Source organism: Arachis ipaensis, chromosome B04 (assembly GCF_000816755.2).
Source record: "Arachis ipaensis cultivar K30076 chromosome B04, Araip1.1, whole genome shotgun sequence".
Taxonomy (NCBI): domain Eukaryota; kingdom Viridiplantae; phylum Streptophyta; class Magnoliopsida; order Fabales; family Fabaceae; genus Arachis; species Arachis ipaensis.
Window position 1 is genome coordinate 56,595,098 of NC_029788.2, and position 17,487 is coordinate 56,612,584.

Sequence of the window (17,487 nt, forward strand, 5' to 3'; positions counted from 1 at the left end):
GACAAGAGAACAAAGCTCTTTGCAAGAGCTTGAAAGCTCTTGGCAAGAGCTTTACTTGTCCTTGAGGTCCTTGGTTCAAGCCTTGGGTGAAGCACTTGTGGAGCTAATTTTCTTGCAACCAAGTAGCGCCTGATGTCTCCCTTCCTTGAGGTGCGTAGTTCGATCTTTGGGGAGTGCAAGAGCTGCCCATTTTTCATGGCACAAGGGTAGCGCCCAAAAGCTTTGCTTCCTTGAGGGACTTAGTTCGAACCTTGGTGAGTGAAAACAAGCCAATTTTGGCTTGTTTTTCCTTGTGAAGTAGCGATGGCCCCTCCCCTTGGTCATGGGTTCAAGTCTTGGTAAGTGCATTACTGAGCTTTTCCTTCTTGATTTTCTTCAAGGCATACCCGAAAAAGCTCTTTGGCAAGAGCTTCAAAGCTCTTGGCAAGAGCTTGGCTCTTGCTTCCTTGTTTTGAGCCACGCTTTCCTTCCTTTGGGCTACGCTTCTCTTCCTTGATTTAGTCATGGGCCACGCTTTTAAAAGTGTGGCCTAAGCCTCCAAAGTGTGCTCCAACTTCAAAGTGTGCCCTAAAGCTCTTTTTTTTTTCTTATTTTGTGCTTCTTTGCTTATTTTTCTCCTTATTTCCTACAAGATTTATAAAATTAAAAGATCAAGGAAATATACCTTTTAAGCACAAAAGAATGCAATATTTAAGCATAAATTATCAATTTCTTATTTGAAAAAGCATAGAAAAATATGACATGGTGACATGTCATCAATATTCATTCTAACCTCAAATTCATTGATTATTTAACAGAAATTCTTACTAAATCAGTTGAAATTATGAAGGAAAAACTCTAAAAATGCACATGCATCACAACACCAAAAATAAAATCTTGCTTGTCCTCAAGCAAATGAAGAATCATGGCTTAATTCCAAATATCTTAACCTTATAAAATTGGGGTGAAGGATTGCAATCTAAATGAGTTTGGTTAACTGTTTCACTTATGCACAATTCAACATAATTGATTATAATCAATCATGGCTTTTGTTCAAATTAGACTATGGAATCCTTCCTTGAATCATCACCATGAAACAAGCTTATTTACTTTCTTTCTACCATTTAAATTCATTGGGTGCTTTGCACCTTGAGCCTAGCCGTGACTCTAAGTGTTTTGTCTCAAGCTTTTTCTCGACACAAAAACACCACAAGCACATAGTTGGGGAGCTCTTTGAGCTTATTTGTCTTTTCATTCTTCCCTACCATTGGTTCTCAGAGCCTTTGGCTTTCTCATTTTAGGGGGTGCTTTGCACCTCTAGTCTAACCGTGACTTCTAAATGCTTTGTTCTTCAAGCTTTTAGCTTGATACATAAGTACCACAAGCACTTGACTAGGATGCTCTTTGAGCTTATTTTTCTTTCAATTTTCTTAGTCAGTGGTTCTCAGAGCCTTTGGTTTCTCTTATAATCCCTTCTTCTTACTTATTATTTCTTATATTGTTGCTTCTTCAAGGTTTTGTTAAGTATAAGGATCTAATAATAGTCCTCTAGACTAAAACCTCAAGCATTGTGGCTCAGATCATGTTGAACATTCTTAGTTAATTTAGTTTTCTAAACTCACTTTGTTATGCTCTTTTATGATCATTCCCTGTTCTTTTTGTTTCTTTCTAAGCACATGACTCTTTACTAACATTCAAGAGCACGCACAATTATTATTGTGGGTTATGATGGACAAAATATGTACTTGAAAATTAGAAATATTAAATGCATTATAAGAGAGAGAGAGAGAGGGGAGAGAGAGAGAGAAAATTAAAATGCATGCATATTATTATTAAAAAGGAAGAAAACAACCTTAGTTCTCATTGACTTTCTCTTCATAATCTTTTTCTTCATCACCTTTTAGGCTATGTAGAGCATAGCCTCTAACACCAAACTTAGAATGATTGCTTGTCCTCAAGCATCAAGAGAAGAAAAAGTAACGGTGGTGGAAAAAGGATTATCAAGTGAAATAATTCAATTAATCCATAGGCTTATTCAATTAAGAGAATCTAAATAAAAGTAGAATGAAGGGGAAGCCAAAATAAAATAAGATAATGAGGTTGTTACTGTGTTTGCATGGTGAGTGCGGCAACACCAAACTTGGTGTGAGAATACCAAACTTAGTGTGATACAATCTATGTGAACTAGGCCAAGTACCCAGTAAAATATGAATTTGGTATAGCACACCAAACTTACTCTATGAACACATATACAACCTTGATAATAGCAATAGTCTTGATGATGGAGCTTGCAGAGGTTTCCTGAATTCCTGAGTAATCACAAGTGCTGCACACACAAACAAACTCAAGTGATTGTTATTGTGGAAAACAATTATGACATGCAAGAAAAGAAAATAAGATAAGATAAAATAGAATGAAGGACTTATGCATGAGATGCAGTATGAGGAGAGTGAGGTGTGGCTCTTTATCTTGTGTGCATGAATACCAGCACGCTAAACTTAGGTTTGGATATGGTGTGAGAGTAATGATCTTAAACATAAGAATGCATGTAGATATGAAGATTGGATAGTGGCTCAAATGGAGTGTGATACATTAGGGCTAAATGAATGAAGTAACCATGTAATGTTATGCCCTAACGTACAACTTGGTACATCTCGCATTATACGTGAGTTCAAATGGTTCCCTGAAGCATGTTGGGGTTTGTCACGTTATACGTGAGAAAGATCACGTTGTACGTGAGAAGCCTCTTGTGCGTACACACAGGTGTGTTGATGACAAGTCATCTTAGCCTATTTTCACTAGTCTTTTTCTTTTGTTTTCAATTGAATTATGCACTTTCTTGAGCTACAAGTAAGCTAATTTGGGTAAATTTTCATGCTTCCTTTGATTGAATCAACCATGTATGAATTCATGCTATTTCATGAGGTTTTATGCTATAATTGTTACATATTATGATAAAATGAATATCTCATGATTTTAAGCATAGCTTTGATGTGTTTGGTTGATTAATGATAGGTGAAGAAAGCTTGGAGAAAGGTTGAAGCAAGAAGGAATGGCTAGGAGTAAAGAGAGGACAATGGAATAAGTGAAAATGAACCAGGAAGCAAAAAGTTGGACCAAAAGTTAGCCTCAAACTTCTGCACAAACTTTTGGGTGAAAAGTTAGCCCCAACGTTAGCCCCTAACTTTTGGGCTAACGGTGGCACATGAGAAAACACTCCCTGGGCACCAAAAGTTTGCGCCAACGTTAGCCCCTAACTTTGTGGCTAATGTTGGCATGAGAAAAACACCCCCTGGCCACCAAAAGTTTGCACCAACGTTAGCCTCTAACTTTTGGGCTAACGTTGGCACATGAAAAACACAAAGGGGGAGCAAAAGTTTGCGCCAACGTTAGCCCCTAACTTTTGGGCTAACGTTGGCGCCATAAGTGCACTAAGGAAGGCCAACGTTGGAGCAAAAGTTAGACCCCTAACTTTTGCACCAACGTGGATATCAGCAAAATATGGGGGCTGATATGAAAAGTTAGACCAAAAGTTTGCCTCAAACTTTTGGTCAAACTTTTACTCAAACTTTTGCAAAACTCCAACCCGGTTCACTTGGTTCACTTTGGTTCCTCTCCAAACTCCAAGAGCAATCAACCAAGGCCTCTCTCAACCCAATTCCACCAAGAGCAAAGGCCCAACTCAAGGCTTAAACATCATTTGAAGAAAGTGTATAAATAGGATAGAATTCAAGTTTTCAGGGAGCTTTTCTGGGGAGTTTTCAGAATAGTTTTCAAAGAGCTTTGGATTTTGAGTGATCTTTAATTTCTTAGTTTCGGGGAAGGAGAATTCCACTCTCTTCCTCTTAGTTTTATTGCTTTCAATTTCAATTGCAATTGTCTTGGATCTTGGGTTGGAGAATTGAAGGAATTCTGTTTCAATCTCTTCCGAAGATCTATCTGTTTCTTCTACTGCTTATTGACTTTAATTTCTATTAATTGTTCTTCATCTACTTTCTTTGCAATTTACAATTTCTTGGCAAGTGTTCTTGTTGGATCTAGGAAGGCATTGAGATCTAGACTTGGTTTTTTAGTCTCTGGGTCCTGAGATCTGATTTCCCAATTTTACATTCTCTGTTTACTGCTTTCATGCTCATTTTACTTTTCTGGTTGAGATCCGGTTTGATTCAAGACATCTTTTACTCTTCTGTTTGATGCAATTTACTTTTCCTTGTTTAAATTCTGTAAATTCAATCCCCAATCCCCTTTACATTTCCAGCCATTTACATTTCTTGCACTTTAAGATTCTGCAATTTATATTTCTTGCAATCTAAGTTTCTGCAATTTATGTTACTTGCACTTTAAGATTCAGCAATTTAATTCTTGTTTTCTTTAATTTCATGCCAATCACCCGTTCCCTTTACTTTTCTTGCAATTTAAATTCTGCAATTCGCCAATCAATCAACCAAATCTTGATTCGCTTGACTAAATCAACCACTAAACTAAAATTGCTCAATCCTTCAATCCCTGTGGGATCGACCTCACTCCCGTGAGTTTTTATACTTGATGCGACCTGGTGCACTTGCCGGTTAGTTTTGGGTGTTTTGGAGAAATTCGTTTCTCCGCTAAAATATCCCATCATGTGTGCGTACGTACCCTTCCAAAAATAAAAACCCCTAGGAGTAGCTTTTGCCCCTGCGTATCATATGAGAATGCTTACGTTGTACATGAAAACTTTCTGTGCGTATGGACAGGTGTGTGCATACGCACGCTTAACCAAAATTAAGGTCCTGGGAGCAAGATCCCTTATCACGTTGTATGTGAGGGTTCCATGTTATGTGTGAAAAGCTTCCTGTGGTACACACAGGTGTGTGTGTATGCACATTGCCCGAGAATCCTAAATTTTTGTATGCATGCATGCATGCATACTCACAACTCCTCTTTGGCATAGTACGACGTGCTTTCACGCATAACGTGAGGCCTTTTACTGCACCAAACTTTATGTGAACTCATGTGTCATAGTTAAATCTCCTGCACCGATCTTCTTGTGAGTGTTCATGCATAATGTAAAACAAATAATTACTAAGATTAAGTAAATAAATGATAGAAATTCAAAGGATACTAAGTATTGGGTTGCCTCCCAACAAGTGCTTCTTTAACGTCACTAGCTTGATGGTTGTTCCCTGCTAAGGTTGAGGTTGATAGTGCTTCACCGCTTCCCCTCTCACCTTGAACTTCTTTCCTGTGTCTTTATATGTTAGTGCAAGATGCACAAAGGAAAGAACTCTACTCACTTTGTATGGCAACAGTGGGTGGTGAGATAGTACCACTTTGTCTCTGGATGAAAAGTCTTCAGTAGGAATCTTCTTGTTCCTCCACCCTCTAGGCACTTTCTTCTTTGAAGCCTCCTCCTTGTTTGATGCACATCTGGTGCACGAAATTGTGATTCACACTTTTCACAACTCTGCACAACTAACCAGCAAGTGCATTGGGTCGTCCAAGTAATAAACCTTACGTGAGTAAGGGTCGATCCCACAGAGATTGTCAGCCTGAAGCAAGCTATGGTCACCTTGTAAATCTCAGTCAGGCAGATTCAAATGGTTATGGTGAATTGATAATTAAAACATAATTAAAATATAAACTAGGATAGAGATACTTATGTAATTCATTGGTAAGAGTTTCAGATAAGCGTATAGAGATTCTTTCATTCCTCCTGAACCTCTGCTTTCCTACTGTCTTCATCCAATCATTCCTACTCCTTTCCATGGCAAGCTGTATGTTGGGCATCACCGTTGTCAATGGCTACATCCCGTCCTCTCTGTGAAAATGGTCCAATGCGCTGTCACTGCATGGCTAATCATCTGTCGGTTCTTGATCATACTGGAATAGGATTTACTATCCTTTTGCGTCTGTCACTATGCCCAGCACTCGCGAGTTTGAAGCTTGTCACAGCCATCCCTTCCCAAATCCTACTCGGAATACCACAGACAAGGTTTAGACTTTCCGGATCTCAGGAATGGCCATCCATGGGTTCTAACTTATATCATAAAGATTCTAATATCTCGGACTCAATCCTCTGTATTAGATATCTAAGAGATATTCATTCTATCTCATCTTCATGTAGAACGGAAGTGGTTGTCAGGCACGCGTTCATAGGTGAGAATGGTGATGAGCGTCACATAATCATCACATTCATCATGTTCTTGGGTGCGAATGAATATCTTAGAATAGGAATAAGCTTGAATTGAATAGAAAAATAATAGTACTTTGCATTAATACTCGAGGAACAGCAGAGCTCCACACCTTAATCTGTGGTGTGTAGAAACTCTACCATTGAAAATACATAAGAACAAGGTCTAAGCATGGCCGAGAGGCCAGCCCCCTAAACATGATCAAAGGATCAAAAGATAATCCAAATATGTAAATACAATGGTAAAAAAATCCTATTTATACTAAACTAGTTACTAGGGTTTACAGAAATGAGTAAATGATGCAGAAATCCACTTCTGGGGCCCACTTGGTGTGTGCTTGGGCTGAGTATTGAGCTTTACACGTGTAGAGGCTTCTCTTGGAGTTGAATGCCAGTTTGTAACCTGTTTCTGGCATTTAACTCCACTTTGCAACCTGTTTCTGATGTTTAACTCCAGAATGCAACATGGAACTGGCGTTGAACGCCAGTTTGCATCATCTAAACTCGGGCAAAGTATGGACTATTATATATTGCTGGAAAGCCCTGGATGTCTACTTTCTAACGCAATTAAAAGGGCACCGTTTGGACTCCCATAGCTCCAGAAAATCCACTTTGAGTGAAGGGAGGTCAGAATCCAACAGCATCTGCAGTCCTTTTTCAGCCTGAATCAGATTTTTGCTCAGCTCCCTCAATTTCAGCCAGAAATTACCTGAAATCACAGAAAAACACACAAACTCATAGTAAAGTCCAGAAATGTGATTTTTATTTAAAAACTAATAAAAATATAATAAAAAGTGACTAAAACATATTAAAAACTACCTAGAAACAATACCAAAAAGCGTATAAATTATCCGCTCATCACAACACCAAACTTAAATTGTTGCTTGTCCCGAAGCAACTAAAAACAAAGTAGGATAAAAAGAAGAGAATATACAATGAATTCCAAAAACATCTATGAAGATCAGTTTTAACTAGATGAGCGGGGCTATTAGCTTTTTGCTTCTGAACAGTTTTGGCATCTCACTTTATCCTTTGAAGTTCAGAATGATTGGCGTCTATAGGAACTCAGAATTCAGATAGTGTTATTGATTCTCCTAGTTCAGTATGTTGATTCTTGAACACAGCTACTTTATGAGTCTTGGCCGTGGCCCTAAGCACTATGTTTTCCAGTATCACCACCGGATACATACATGCCACAGACATATAACTGGGTGAATCTTTTCAGATTGTGACTCAGCTTTGCTAAAGTCCCCAATTAGAAGTGTCCAGGGTTCTTAGGCACACTCTATTTTTGCTTTGGACCTCGACTTTAACTGCTCAGTCTCAAGTTTTCACTTGACACCTTCACGCCACAAGCACATGGTTAGGGACAGCTTGGTTTATCCGCTTAGGCCAGGATTTTATTCCTTTAAGCCCTCCTATCCACTGATGCTGAAAGCCTTGGATCCTTTTTATTACCCTTGCCTTTTAGTTTTAAGGGCTATTGGCTTTTTGCTCTTGCCTTTTGGTTTAAAGAGCTTTTGGCTTTTTCTGCTTGCTTTTTCTTTTTCTTGCTCTCTTTTTTTTTCGCATTTTTTTCTCTGCAAGCTTTGTTCTTCACTGCTTTTTCTTGCTTCAAGAATCATTTTTATGATTTTTTAGATTATCAAATAACATTTCTCCTTTTTCATCATTCTTTCAAGAGCCAACAATTTTAACATTCATAAACAACAAATTCAAAAGACATATGCACTGTTCAAGCATTCATTCAGAAAACAAAAAGTATTGCCACCACATCAAAATAATTAAACTATTTTAAAATTCAAAATTTATGTATTTCTTTTTCTTTTTCAGAAAATGATGAGCGGATAATTTATACGCTTTTTGGCATTATTTTTAGTATGTTTTTAGTGGGATCTAGTTACTTTTAGGGATATTTCTATTAGTTTTTATGTTAAATTCACATTTCTAGACTTTACTATGAGTTTGTGTGTTTTTCTATGATTTCAGGTAATTTCTGGCTGAAATTGAGGGACTTGAGCAAAAATCAGATTCAGAGGTTGAAGAAGGACTGCTGATGCTGTTGGATTCTGACCTCCCTGCACTCAAAGTGGATTTTCTGGAGCTACAGAACTCAATATGGCGTGCTTCCAATTGCGTTGGAAAGTAGACATCCAGGGCTTTCCAGCAATATATAATCGTTCATACTTTGGCCGCGTTTAGATAGTGCAAATGGGCATTGAACGCCAGTTCTACGCTGCAGTCTGGAGTTAAACGCCAGAAACTCGTCACGAACCAGAGTTGAATTCCAAAAACACGTTACAACTTGGCGTTCAACTCCAGAAGAAGCCTCTGCACGTGTAAACTTCAAGCTCAGCCCAAGCACACACCAAGTGGGCCCTGGAAATGGATTTATGCATCAATTACTTACTTCTGTAAACCCTAGTAGCTAGTTTAGTATAAATAAGACTTTTTACTATTGTATTTACATCTTTGGAACATCTTTGATCAGTTTTATGCTATCATAGACTTTCATGGGGGCTGGCCATTCGGCCATGCCTGAACCTTTCACTTATGTATTTTTCAACGGTAGAGTTTCTGCACTCCATAGATTAAGGTGTGGAGCTCTACTGTTCCTCTTGATTTAATACAAAGTACTACTGTTTTATATTCAATTCAACTTATTATGCTTCTAAGATATCCATTCGCACCCAAGAACATGATGAATGTGATGATTATGTGACGCTCATCATCATTCTCACTTATGAACGCGTGCCTGACAAACACTTCCGTTCTACATGCAAACAAGCTAGAATGAGTATCACTTAGATATCTAATACAGAGGACTGAGTCCGAGATATTAGAATCTTCGTGGTATAAGTTAGAACCCATGGATGGCCATTCCTGAGATCCGAAAAGTCTAAACCTTGTCTGTGGTATTCTGAGTAGGACCTGAGAAGGGATGGCTATGACGAACTTCAAACTCGCGAGTGCTGGGCGTAGTGACAGACGCAAAAGGAGGATGAATCCTATTCCAGTATGATCGAGAACCTCCAGATGATTAGCCGTGCCGTGACAGAGCATTTGGACCTTTTTCATAAGAGAGGATGGGATGTAGCCATTGACAATGGTGATGCCCTATATTAAGCTTGCCATGGAAAGGAGTAGGAAGGGTTGGATGAAGACAGCAGGAAAGTAGAGGCTCAGAGGAACGAAAGCATCTCTATACACTTATCTGAAATTCTCACCAATGAATTACATAAGTATTTCTATCTTTATTTTCTGTTTATTTATTATTATTATTATTCGAAAACTCCATAACCATTTGATATCCGCCTGACTGAGATTTACAAGATGACCATAGCTTGCTTCATACCAACAATCTCCGTGGGATCGACCCTTACTCACGTAAGGTTTTATTACTTGGACGACCCAGTGCACTTGCTGGTTAGTTGTAACGAAGTTGTGACAAATTATGAATTAAGATTGGAGCACCAAGTCTTTGGAGCCATTACCAGGGATCACAATTTCGTGCACCAAGTTTTTGGCGCCGTTGCCAGGGATTGTTCGAGTTTGGACAACTGACGGTTCATCGTGTTGCTCAGATTGGGTAATTTTCTTCTTCTTTTATTTTCAAAAAGTTTTCAAAAATTTTTTCTTCTTTTTCGTTTTTCCCAATTAATATTCGAAAAAAAATTTTTTTTTTCTTTTGTTTTCGAAAATTATTTTAGAATTTTTAAGAATGAATTCTAGTGTTTCATGATGATTTGTTGAATCCTGGCTGGCTATAAAGCCATGTCCAAATTCCTTTGGACTGAGGATTCAACTAATCACTTCAATGCATGTAATAGCATACTAAAGCTTGGCTGGCTATTAAGCCATATCTAACCCTCAGATTGGAGCTTTAGACTAAAGAGCACAAGATTCCTGGAATTTATATTAAAAATTTTGAAATCTTTATTTTTCTTCTTCAAATAATTTTCAAAAAAATAAAAATATACAAAAATCCAAAAAAATTAATAAAATCATAAAATCAAAAATATTTTGTGTTTCTTGTTTGAATCTTGGGTCAATTTTTAAGTTTGGTGTCAATTGCATTTTTTTTCTAAAAAATTTATGCATTTTACCAAAATTCATGCATTCATAGTGTTCTTCATGATCTTCAAGTTGTTCTTGGCCAGTCTTCTTGTTTGATCTTCATATTTTCGTGTTTTGTGTCTTTTCTGATTTTTCATATGCATTCTTGCATTCATAGTGTCTATACATGAAAAATTTCTAAGTTTGGTGTCTTGCATGTTTTCTTTTCTTGAAAATTTTTCAAAAAAATAAGTTCTTGATGTTCATCTTGACATTCAAAGTGTTCTTGGTGTTCATCTTGACATTCATGGTGTTCTTGCATGCATCACACGTTTAGATCCAAAATTTTCATGCATTGCATCATTTTCATGTTTTTCTCTTTCATCATTAAAAATTCAAAAATAAAAAAAAATATCTTTCCCTTTTTCACTCATAAATTTCGAAAATTTGGATTGATTTTTTCAAAAATTTTTAAAATTTAGTTGTTTCTTATGAGTCAAATCAAATTTTCAATTTAAAAACTTATCTTTTTCAAAATCTTTTTCAAAAATCAAATCTTTTTCATTTTTCTCATTTATTTTCGAAAATTTTAAAAATATTTTTCAAAAATCTTTTTCTTAATTTTATCTCATAATTTTCGAAAATATCATCAACAATTAATGTTTTGATTCAAAAATTTCAAGTTTGTTACTTACTTGTTAAGAAAGATTCAAACTTTAAGTTCTAGAATCATATCTTGTGATTTCTTGTGAATCAAGTCACTAATTGTGATTTTAAAAATCAAATCTTTTTCAAAACTAATTTCAATCATATCTTTTCAAAAATATCTTTTTATCTTATCTTTTTCAAAATCATATCTTTTTAATCATACCTTTTCATATCATATCTTTTTCAAATATCTTTTCTAACTTATTATCTTCTTATCTTTTCAAAATTGAATTTCAAATCTTTTTCAACTAACTAATTGACTTTTTGTTTGCTTATCTTTTTCAAAACTACCTAACTAACTATCCCTCTCTAATTTTCGAAAATACCTCCCTCTTTTTCAAAAATTCTTTTTTAATTAATTAATTGTTTCAATTTTTAATTTTAATTTTAATTTTATCTTAATTTTCGAAAATCAGTAACTCTTTTTCAAAATTAATTTCAAAATTCCCTCTCCCTCATATTCTTCTATTTATTTATTACTTACTAACACTTCTCTTCATCTCATATCTCTGTTATCCTCACCCTTGTGTTTGGATTCTCCTCCCTTCTCTTTCCTTACATTACATTCTTTTCTTCTTCTACTCACAAAAAGGAATCTCTATACTGTGACATAGAGAATTCCATATTTTCTTTGTTATTCCCTTCTTTGTCATATGAGCAGGAGTAAGGACAAGAACATTCTTGTTCAAGCAGATCCTGAACCTGAAAGGACTCTGAAGAGGAAACTAAGAGAAGCTAAAATACAACAATCCAGAGACAACTTTACAGGAATTTTCGAACAAGAAAAGGAGATGGCAGCCAAAAATAATAATAATAATGCAAGGAGGATGCTTGGTGACTTTACTGCACCTAATTCCAATTTACATGGAAGAAGCATCTCCATCCCTACCATTGGAGCAAACAATTTTGAGCTGAAACCTCAATGAGTTTCTCTGATGCAGCAAAACTGCAAGTTTCATGGACTTCCATCTGAAGATCCTTTTCAGTTCTTAAGTGAATTCTTGCAGATCTGTGATACTATTAAGACTAATGGAGTAGATCCTGAAGTCTACAGGCTCATGCTTTTCCCGTTTGCTGTAAAAGACAGAGTTAGAATATGGTTGGACTCTCAACCTAAGGATAGCTTGATCTCTTGGGATAAGCTGGTCAAGGCTTTCTTAGCCAAGTTCTTTCCTCCTCAAAAGCTGAGTAAGCTTAGAGTGGATGTTCAAACTTTCAGACAGAAAGAAGGTGAATCCCTCTATGAACCTTGGGAGAGATACAAGGAACTGACCAAAAAGTGTCCTTCTGATATGCTTTCAGAATGGACCATCCTGGATATATTCTATGATGGTCTGTCTTTATTAGCTAAGATGTCATTGGATACTTCTGCAGGTGGATCCATTCACCTAAAGAAAATGCCTGCAGAAGCTCAAGAACTCATTGACATGGTTGCTAACAACCAGTTCATGTACACTTCTGAGAGGATAGCAAACTTAGTCTCTGATCTATCTAAGGCCACTCTGAGTTTCATGAATGAAACAAGGTCCTCCATTAGAAATCTGGAGGCACAAGTGGGCCAGTTGAGTAAGAAGATCACTGAAACCCCTCCTAATGCTCTCCCAAGCAATGCAGAAGAAAATCGAAAAGGAAAGTGTAAGGCCATTGATATAACCATCATGGCCGAATCCAAGAAGGAAGGAGAGGACGTGAATCCCATGGAGGAAGACCTCCTGGGACGTTCAGTGATCAATAAGGAGTTTCCCTCTGAGAACCAAAGGAATCTGAGACTCATCTAGAGACCATGGAAATTCCATTGAACATCCTTATGCCATTCATGAGCTCTGATGAGTATTCCTCTTCTGAAGAGAATGAGGATGTTACTGAAGAGCAAGTTGCCAAGTTCCTTGGTGCAATCATGAAGCTGAATGCCAATTTATTTGGTAATGGAACATGGGGAGATGAACCTCTCCTGTTCACCAATGAACTAAATGCATTGGATCAACTGAGATTGCCTCAGAAGAAGCAGGATCCTGGAACGTTCCTAATACCTTGCACCATAGGCACCATGACCTTTGAGAAGGCTCTATGTGACCTTGGGTCAGGAATAAACCTCATGCTACTCTTTGTAATGGAGAAACTGGGAATCTTTGAGGTACAAGCTGCTAAAATCTCATTAGAGATGGCAGACAATTCCAGAAAACAGGCTTATGGACAAGTAGAGGACATATTAGTAAAGGTTGAAGGCCTTTACATCCCTGCTGATTTCATAATCCTGGATACTGGGAAGGATGAGGATGAATCCATCATTCTTGGAAGACCCTTCCTAGCCACAGCAAGAGCTGTGATTGATGTAGACAGAGGTGAACTAGTCCTTCAATTGAATGAGGACTCCCTTGTGTTTAAAACTCAAGGTCATCCTTCTGTAAACATGGAAAAGAGGCACAGTAAGCTTCTCTCAGTACAGAGTCAACTAAAGCCCCCACAGTCAAACTCTAAGTTTGGTGTTGGGAGGCCTCAGCCAAACTCTAAGTTTGGTGTTGAACTCCCATATCCAAACTCTAAGTTTGGTGTTGGGAGTCTATAAAATTGACCTGATCACCTGTGTGGCTCCATGGGAGCCCACTGTCAAGCTATTGACAATAAAGAAGCGTTTGTTGGGAGGCAACCCAATTTTTATTTATCTAATTTTATTTTTATTTTATTATTCTTTCATGTTTTATTAGGTTCATGATCATGTGGAGTCACAAAATAAATAAAAAAATCAAAAACAGAATCAAAAACAGCAGAAGAAAAATCACACCCTGGAGGAAGGACTTACTGGCGTTTAAACGCCAGTAAGCAGCATCTGGCTGGCGTTCAACGCCAGAACAGAGCATGGATTTGGCGTTGAACGCCCAAAACAAGCAGCACCCTGGCGTTCAGACGCCAGGAATGCACACTGAGGAAAGCTGGCGCTGAACGCCAGAAACAAGCATAGAACTGGCGTTCAACGCCAGAAACATGCTGCATCTGGGCGCTGAACGCCCAGAACAAGCATCAATTCGGCGTTTAAATGCCAGAATTGCATGCAAAGGCATTTTACATGCCTAATTGGTGCAGGGATGTAAATCCTTGACACCTCAGGATCTGTGGACCCCACAGAATCATCTCAGCATCTGTGGACCCCACAGGATCCCCACCTACCTCCACTCATACTCTTCCCTCTTCTCAATGTTCATCCTCTCTTCCCAATAAACACCTTTCCCCAAAACCCTTCACCAATCACATCAAGCTCTCTTCCCTACTACCCATTCACCACTCACATCCATCCACTCTTCCGCATAAACCTACCTCACAAACCCCACCTACCTTCAAAATTCAAAATCACTTTCCCACCCAAACCCTCCCCATATGGCCGAACCTTAACCCCTCTCCCTCCACTATATAAACCTCTCCATTATTCTTCATTTTCACACAACACAACCCTCTCTTCCTCTTCTTGTCCGAAACACAACCTCTCTTCCTTTCCTCCATTTCTTCTTCTTCTTCTTCATCTCTTCTTTCTTCTCTTTCTCGAGGGCGAGCAATATTCTAAGTTTGGTGTGGTAAAAGCATAAGCTTTTTGTTTTTTCATTACCATTGATGCCACCTAAGACTGGAGAATCCTCTAGAAAAAGAAAAGGGAAGACAAAAGCTTCCACCTCCGAGTCATGGGAGATGGAAAGATTCATCTCCAAAGCCCATCAAGACCACTTCTATGATGTTGTGGCCAAGAAGAAGGTAATCCCCGAGGTCCCTTTCAAACTCAAGAGAAATAAGTTTTCGGAGATCCGACATGAGATCCATAGAAGAGGTTGGGAAGTTCTAACAAACCCCATCCAACAAGTTGAAATCCTAATGGTCAAGAGTTCTATGCTAATGCATGGATCACTAGGAACCATGATCAAAGTAAGAACCCGAACCCAAAGAATTATCTCACTATGGTTCGAGGGAATTACTTAGATTTTAGTCTGAAAAATGTGAGGTTGGCGTTCAACTTACCAATGATGGAAGAGAACGCATGCCCCTACACAAGGAGAGTCAACTTTGATCAAAGGTTGAACCAAGTCCTCATGGACATATGTGTGGAAGGAGCTCAATGGAAGATTGACTCAAAAGGCAAACCGGTTCAACTGAGAAGACTGGACCTTAAGCCTGTAGTTAGAGGATGGTTGGAGTTCATTCAACGCTCAATCATTCCCACTAGCAACCGGTCTGAAGTCACTATAGACCGGGCCATCATGATCCATAGCATCATGATTGGAGAAGAGGTGGAGGGTCATGAGATTATACCTCAAGAACTCTACAAGGTGGCTGACAAGTCCTCCACTATGGCAAGGTTAGCTTTTCCCCACCTCATTTGCCATCCATGCAATTCAGCTGGGATTGACATAGAGGGAGATATCCTCATTGATGAGGACAAGCCCATCACTAAGAAAAGGATGGAGCAAACAAGAGAGCCTATTCATGGATCTCAAGAGACGCATGAAGAAGCTCATCACCAAGAAATCCCTGAGATGCCTCAAGGGATGCACTTTCCTCCACAGAACTTTTGGGAGCAAATCAACACTTCCCGAGGAGAACTGAGTTCCAACATGGGATAACTAAGGGTGGAACATCAAGAGCACTCAATCATCCTTCATGTTAAGTGTTTATCTATGTTTGTGTCTTTATTACATGATCATTAGTATCTAAGTGTCTATGCCTTAAAGTAGTGAATATGAATCCATCACCTCTCTTAAATGAAAAATGTTTTTAATTCAAAAGAAAAAGAAGTACATAAGTTTCGAATTTATCCTTGAACTTAGTTTAATTATATTGATGTGGTGACAATACTTTTTGTTTTCTGAATGAATGCTTGAACAGTGCATATGTCTTTTGAAGTAGTTGTTTATGAATGTTAAATATATTGGCTCTTGAAAGAATGATGACAAGGAGACATGTTATTTGATAATCTGAAAAATCATAAAAATGATTCTTGAAGCAAGAAAAAGCAGTGAATACAAAAGCTTGCAGAAAAAAAAATTGGCGAAAAAAAAGAGAAAAAAAAAGAAAAAGCAAGCAGAAAAAGCCAAAAGCTCTTAAAACCAAGAGGCAAGAGCAAAAAGCCAGTAAACCTTAAAACCAAAAGGCAAGGGTAATAAAAAGGATCCCAAGGCATTGCTCGTCCTCGAGCAAAAGAAGATAGAAGGGAGTAGAAGGAGAAGTAGAGGAGAAGGAGGTGTGTGAATGGGTGGGTATGGGAGGGGAATGATTTGAATTGGAATGGTGAGGTAGGTGGGGATCCTGTGGGGTCCACAGATCAAGTGGGGTCAAGGACTTAACATCCCTGCTCCAATTAGGCGTGTAAAACGCCCTTGCTGTGCAATCCTGGCATTTAACGCCAGACTGCTACTTGTTTCTGGCGTTAAATGCCCAAATGTAGCCTGTTTCTGGCGTTTCACGCCAGGCAGATGCTTGTTTCTGGCGTTAAACGCCAGCTTGGTGCTTGTTCCTGGCATTAAATGTGAGACAGATGCTTGTTTCTAGCGTTTAAACGCCAGACTGCTCTCCTCCAGGGTGTGCTGTTTTCAATGCTGTTTTTCATTCTGTTTTTGATTTTTTAGTAGTTTTTGTGACTTCACATGATCATCAACCTAAAAGAAAAAAAACATAAAATAGCAATAGAAAATAAAGAGATATAGTTAAATAACATTGGGTTGCCTCCCAACAAGCGCTTCTTTAATGTCAATAGCTTGACCTTACTGAGCTTTTAATCTAGTCTCAGCCTTGAGCATTCTTGCTCAACTTTGCCTTCAAGATAATGCTTGACTCTCTGTCCATTAACAATAAACTTCTTATTAGAATCAATGTCTTGAAGCTCCACATGACCATATGGTGACACGCTTGTAATCACATATGTTCCCCTCCAATGGGATTTCAGTTTCCCGGGGAATAATCTGAGCCTAGAGTTAAATAGCAGAACCTTCTGTCCTGGTTCAAAGACTCTAGGTGACAACTTTCTGTCATGCCACATTTTTTCTTTCTCCTTGTAAAGCTTAGCATTTTTGAAAGCAGTGAGTCTGAATTCCTCTAGCTCATTTAGCTGGAGTAATCTTTTTTCTCCAGCTAATCTGGCATCAAAATTTAGGAATCTGGTTGCCCAGTAGGCCTTATGCTCTAGTTCCACGGGCAGATGACAGGCCTTACCATACACAAGCTGGTATGGAGAGGTCCCTATAGGAGTCTTGAATACTGTTCTGTAAGCCCACAGAGCATCATCCAAGCTTCTCGCCCAATCCTTTCTACAGGTACTTACTGTCCATTCCAGGATTCTTTTTAGTTCTCTATTAGAGACTTCAGCTTTCCCATTTGTCTGTGGATGATATGGAGTTGCCACCTTGTGGCTAATTCCATACCGGACCATGGCAGAGTAAAGCTGTTTGTTGTAGAAGTGAGTGCCCCATCACTGATTAGTACTCTAGGGACACCAAACCTACTGAAGATATGTTTCTGGAGGAACTTCAGCACTATTTTAGTATCATTGGTGGGTGTGGCAACGGCCTCTACCCATTTTGATACATAGTCGACTGCCA